This window comes from Colletes latitarsis, unplaced genomic scaffold (genome assembly GCF_051014445.1).
Source record: "Colletes latitarsis isolate SP2378_abdomen unplaced genomic scaffold, iyColLati1 scaffold0013, whole genome shotgun sequence".
NCBI classification, from domain to species: Eukaryota; Metazoa; Arthropoda; class Insecta; order Hymenoptera; family Colletidae; genus Colletes; species Colletes latitarsis.
The window spans coordinates 7,878,867-7,885,648 of record NW_027488368.1 but is presented as its reverse complement, the minus strand read 5'-3'; positions in this window follow the sequence as shown (position 1 = coordinate 7,885,648).

Genomic DNA, 6,782 nt, shown 5'->3' with positions numbered 1-6,782 from the left:
ATCGGAACCAGCTTTTATTGACTGTTTCAGTGTGGTACCACAGTACTACGTGATCCAATCCAGAAAAAGCCCAGGATCTGGCCAACAAGAATGCGCAAAATGCGAAAGTACGAGCCAGATGTGGACAAATCCCAGACCTACCCGAGACATAACCGGCGTTATTCTCTAAAATATTAATCGCAACCATGTTTAATTGACTTTTTCAGTGTGGTACCACATTACTACGTGATCCAAACCAGAAAAAGCCCACGATCTGGCCAACAAGTATGCGAAAAACTCGAAGGTATGTGCCAGATGATAGCAAATACCAGAACTAACCCAGACATAACCAGCGTTATCCTCTAAAATACTTATCGGAACCAGCTTCTATTGACTGTTTCAGTGTGGTACCACATTACTACGTGATCCAAACCAGAAAAAGCCCAGGATCTGGCCAACAAGTATGCGAAAAACGCGAAAGTATGTGCCAGATGATAGCAAATACCAGAACTAACCCAGACATAACCAGCGTTATCCTCTAAAATACTTATCGGAACCAGATTCTATTGACTGTTTCAGTGTGGTGCCGCATTACTACGGGATCCATTCCAGAAAAAACCCAGGATCTGGCCAACAACTATGCGAAAAACGCGAAAGTACGAGCCAGATGATAGCAAATACCAGAACTAACCCAGACATAGCCGGCGTTATACTGTAAAATATTAATTGCAACCAGGTTTAATTGACTGCTTCGGTGTGGAACCACATTACGACGGGATCCAAGCCACAAAAAACCCAGGATCTGCCGGACAAGTATGCGAAAAATGCGAAAGTACGAGCCAGATGGTTGGAAATACCAGAACTAACCCAGACATAACCGGCGTTATCCTCAAAAATATTAATCGCAACCAGGTTTAACTGACTGTTGAGGTGTGGTACCACATTACTACGTGATTCAAACCAGAAAAAACCCAGGATCTGCCCAACAAGTATGCGAAAAATGCGAAAGTACGAGCCAGATGAGGGCAAATACCAAAACTAAACTAGACATAACCAGCGTTATCCTCTAAAATATTAATCGCAACCAGGTTTAGTTGACTGTTTCGGTGTGGTACCGCATTACTACGTGATCCAAACCAGAAAAATCCCAGGATCTGGCCAACAACTATGCGAAAAACGCGAAAGTACGTGCCAGATGAGGGCATATACCAGACCTAACCCGGACATAACCGGCGTTATCCTCTAAAATATTAATCGCAACCAGGTTTAATTGACTGCTCCGGTGTGGTACCACATTACTACGTGATCCAAACCAGAAAAATCCCAGGATCTGGCCAACAACTATGCGAAAAACGCGAAAGTACGTGCCAGATGAGGGCATATACCAGACCTAACCCGGACATAACCGGCGTTATCCTCTAAAATATTACTCGCAACCAGGTTTAATTGACTGTTTCGGTGTGGAATCACATTACTACGGGATACAAACCAGAAAAAACCCAGGATCTGGCCAACAAGTATGCGAAAAATGCAAAAGTACGATCCAGATGAGGGCAAATACCAGACCTAACCCAGACATAACCGGCGTTATCCTCTAAAATATTAATCGGACCCAGGTTTAATTGACTGTTTCAGTGCGGTACCACTTTACTACGGGGTGCTTGCCAGAAAACGGCCAGGATCTGGCCAACAAGTATGCGAAAAATGCGAAAGTACGAGCCAGATGAGGGCAAATACCAGACCTAACCCAGACGTAACTGGCGTTATCCTCTAAGATATTAATCGGACCTGGGTTTAATTGGCTGTTTCGGTGTGGAACCACATTACTACGTGATCCAAACCAGGAAAAACCCAGGATCTGGCAAACAAGTATGCGAAAAATGCGAAAGTAGGAGCCAGATGAGGGCAAATCCCAGACCTATCCCAGACATTACCGACGTTATCCTCTAAAATATTAATCGCAACCAGCTTTAATTGACTGTTTCGGTGTGGTACCGCATTACTACGTGATCCAAACCAGAAAAAGGCCTGGATCTGGCCAACAAGTATGCGAAAAACGCGAAAGTACGAGACAGATGACGCCAAATCCTAGACCTAACTGAGACATAACCAGCGATATCCTCTAAAATATTAATCGCAACCAGGTTTAATTGACTGTGTCAGTGTGGTACCACATTATTACGGGATCCAAACCAGAAAAAACCCAGGATCTGGCAAACAAGTATGCGAAAAATGCGAAAGTATGAGCCAGATGATTGCAAATACCAGAACTATCCCAGACATAACCAGCGTTATCCTCTAAAATATTATTCGCAACCAGGTTCAATTGACTGTTTCAGTGCGGTACCACATTACTACGTGATCCAAACCAGAAAAAGCCCAGGATCTGGCCAACAAGTATGCGAAAAACGCGAAAGTATGAGACACATGAGGGCAAGTACTAAACGTAACCCAGACATAACCGGCGTTATCCTCTAAAATATTAATCGCAACCAGGTTTAATTGACTGTTTCGTTGTGGAACCAAATTACTACGGGATCCAAACCAGAAAAAACCCAGGATCTGGCAAACAAGTATGCGAAAAATGCGAAAGTATGAGCCAGATGTTTGCAAATACCAGAACTATCCCAGACATAACCAGCGTTATCCTCTAAAATATTATTCGCAACCAGGTTTAATTGACTGTTTCAGTGCGGTACCACATTACTACGTGATCCAAACCAGAAAAAGCCCAGGATCTGGCCAACAAGTATGCGAAAAACGCGAAAGTATGAGACACATGAGGGCAAATACTAGACGTAACCCAGAGATAACCGGCGTTATACTGTAAAATATTAATCGCAACCAGGTTTAATTGACTGTTTCGGTATGGAACCACATTACAACGGGATCCAAGCCACAAACAAACCCAGGATCTGCTGGACAAGTATGCGAAAAATGCGAAAGTACGAGCCAGATGGTTGGAAATACCAGGCCTAACCCAGACATAACCGGCGTTATCCTCAAAAATATTAACCGCAACCAGGTTTAACTGACTGTTGCGGTGTGGTACCACATTACTACGTGGTCCAAGCCGGAAAAAGGCCAGGACCTGGCCAACAAGTTTGCGAAACATGCGAAAGAACGAGCCAGATGATTGCTAATACCAGAACTAAACCAAACGTAACCAGCGTTATCCTGCAAACTATTAATCGGAACCAGCTTTTATTGACTCTTTCAGTGTGGTACCACAGTACTACGTGATCCAAACCAGAAAAAATCCAGGATCTGCCCAACAAGTATGCGAAAAACGCGAAGGTATGAGCCAGAAGATTGCACATACCAGAACTAACGCAGACATAACCAGCGTTATCCTCTAAAATACTAATCGGAACCAGCTTTTATTGACAGTGTGGTACCACATTACTACGTGATCCAAGCCAGAAAAAGCCCAGGATCTGGCCAACATGTATGCGAAAAATGCGAAAGTACGAGCCACATGAGGGCATATCCCAGACTTAACCGAGACATAACCGGCGTTATCCTCTAAAATATTAATCGCAACCAGGTTTCATTGACTGTTTCGGTGTGGAACCACATTACTACGGGATCCAAACCAGAAAAAACCCAGGATCTGGCCAACAACTATGCGAAAAATGCGAAAGTACGAGCCAGATGAGGGAAAATACCAGACCTAACCCAGACATAACCGGCGTTATGCTCTAAAATATTAATCGGACCCAGGATTAATTGACTGTTTCAGTGCGGTACCACTTTACTACATGGTCCTTGCCAGAAAAGGGCCATGATCTGGCCAACAAGTATGCGAAAAACTCGAAGGTATGCGCCAGATGATAGCAAATACCAGAACTATCCCAGACATAACCAGCGTTATCCTCTAAAATATTATTCGCAACCAGGTTTAATCGACTGTTTCAGTGCGGTACCACATTACTACGTGATCCAAACCAGAAAAAGCCCAGGATCTGGCCAACAAGTATGCGAAAAACGCGAAAGTATGAGACACATGAGGGCAAGTACTAGACGTAACCCAGACATAACCGGCGTTATCCTCTAAAATATTAATCGCAACCAGGTTTAATTGACTGTTTCGGTGTGGGGCCACATTACTACGGGATCCAAACCAGAAAAAGCCCAGGATCTGGCCAACAAGTATGCGAAAAGCTCGAAGGTATGTGCCAGACGATTGCAAATACCAGAACTATCCCAGACATAACCAGCGTTATCCTGTAAAATATTATTCGCAACCAGGTTTAATCGACTGTTTCAGTGCGGTACCACATTACTACGTGATCCAAACCAGAAAAAGCCCAGGATCTGGCCAACAAGTATGCGAAAAACGCGAAAGTATGAGACACATGAGGGCAAATACTAGACGTAACCCAGAGATAACCGGCGTCATACTGTAAAATATTAATCGCAACCAGGTTTAATTGACTGTTTCGGTGTGGAACCACATTACAACGGGATACAAGCCACAAACAAACCCAGGATCTGCCGGACAAGTATGCGAAAAATGCGAATGTACGAGCCAGATGGTTGGAAATACCAGGCCTAACCCAGACATAACCGGCGTTATCCTCAAAAATATTAACCGCAACCAGGTTTAACTGACTGTTGCGGTGTGGTACCACATTACTACGTGGTCCAAGCCGGAAAAAGGCCAGGATCTGGCCAACAAGTTTGCGAAAAATGCGAAGGTATGAGCCAGATGATTGCACATACCAGAACTAACACAGACATAACCAGCGTTATCCTCTAAAATACTAATCGGAACCAGCTTTTATTGACAGTGTGGTACCACATTACTACGTGATCCGAGCCAGAAAAAGCCCAGGATCTGGCCAACATGTATGCGAAAAATGCGAAGGTACGAGCCACATGAGGGCATATCCCAGACTTAACCGAGACATAACCGGCGTTATCCTCTAAAATATTAATCGCAACCAGGTTTCATTGATGGTTTCGGTGTGGAACCACATTACTACGGGATCCAAACCAGAAAAAACCCAGGATCTGGCCAACAACTATGCGAAAAATGCGAAAGTACGAGCCAGATGAGGGAAAATACCAGACCTAACACAGACATAACCGGCGTTATCCTCTAAAATATTAATCGGACCAAGGTTTAATTGACTGTTTCAGTGTGGGACCACTTTACTACGTGGTCCATGCCAGAAAAAGGCCAGGATCTGGCCAACAAGAATGCGAAAAATGCGCAGGTACGAGCCAGATGAGGGCAAATACCAGACCTAACCCAGACATAACCGGCGTTATGCTCTAAAATATTAATCGGACCCAGGTTTAATTGACTGTTTCTGTGCGGTACCACTTTACTACATGGTCCTTGCCAGAAAAGGGCCATGATCTGGCCAACAAGTATGCGAAAAACTCGAAGGTATGCGCCAGATGATAGCAAATACCAGAACTAACCCAGACATAACCAGCGTTATCCTCTCAAATACTCATCGGAACCAGCTTCTATTGACTGTTTCAGTGTGGTACCACATTACTACGTGATCCAAACCAGAAAAAGCCCAGGATCTGGCCAACAAGTATGCGAAAAGCTCGAAGGTATGTGCCAGATGATTGCAAATACCAGGACTAACCCAGACATAACCAGCGTTATCCTCGAAAATACTAATCGGAACCAGCTTTAATTGACTGTTTCAGTGTGGTACCACATTTGTACGGGATCCAAACCAGAAAAAACTCAGGATCTGGCCAACAAGTATGCGAAAAACGCGAAAGTAAGAGCCAGATGAGGGCAAATCCCAGACCTATCCCAGACATTACCGACGTTATCCTCTAAAATATTAATCGCAACCAGCTTTAATTGACTGTTTCGGTGTGGTACAGCATTACTACGTGATCCAAACCAGAAAAAGGCCTGGATCTGGCCAACAAGTATGCGAAAAACGCGAAAGTACGAGACAGATGACGCCAAATCCTAGACCTAACTGAGACATAACCAGCGATATCCTCTAAAATAATAATCGCAAACAGGTTTAATTGACTGTCTCAGTGTGGTACCACATTACTACGTGGTCCAAACATGAAAAAGGCCAGGATCTGGCCAACAAGTATGCGAAAGACGCGAAAGTACGAGACAGATGACGGCAAATCCTAGACCTAACCCAGACATAACCGGCGTTATCCTCACAAAATATTAATCGCAACCAGGTTTAATTGACTGTGTCAGTGTGGTACCACATTATTACGGGATCCAAACCAGAAAAAACCCAGGATCTGGCAAACAAGTATGCGAAAAATGCGAAAGTATGAGCCAGATGATTGCAAATACCAGAACTAACCCAGACATAACCAGCGTTATCCTCTCAAATACTCATCGGAACCAGCTTCTATTGACTGTTTCAGTGTGGTACCACATTACTACGTGATCCAAACCAGAAAAAGCCCAGGATCTGGCCAACAAGTATGCGAAAAGCTCGAAGGTATGTGCCAGACGATTACAAATACCAGGACTAACCCAGACATAACCAGCGTTATCCTCGAAAATTCTAATCGGAACCAGCTTTAATTGACTGTTTCAGTGTGGTACCACATTGGTACGGGATCCAAACCAGAAAAAACTCAGGATCTGGCCAACAAGTACGCGAAAAACGCGAAAGTACGAGCCATATGATGGCAAATCCCAGACCTAACCCAGACATAACCAGCGTTATCCTCTAAAATATTATTCGCAACCAGGTTTAATTGACTGTTTCAGTGCGGTACCACTATACTACGTGATCCAAACCAGAAAAAGCCCAGGATCTGGCCAACAAGTATGCGAAAAGCGC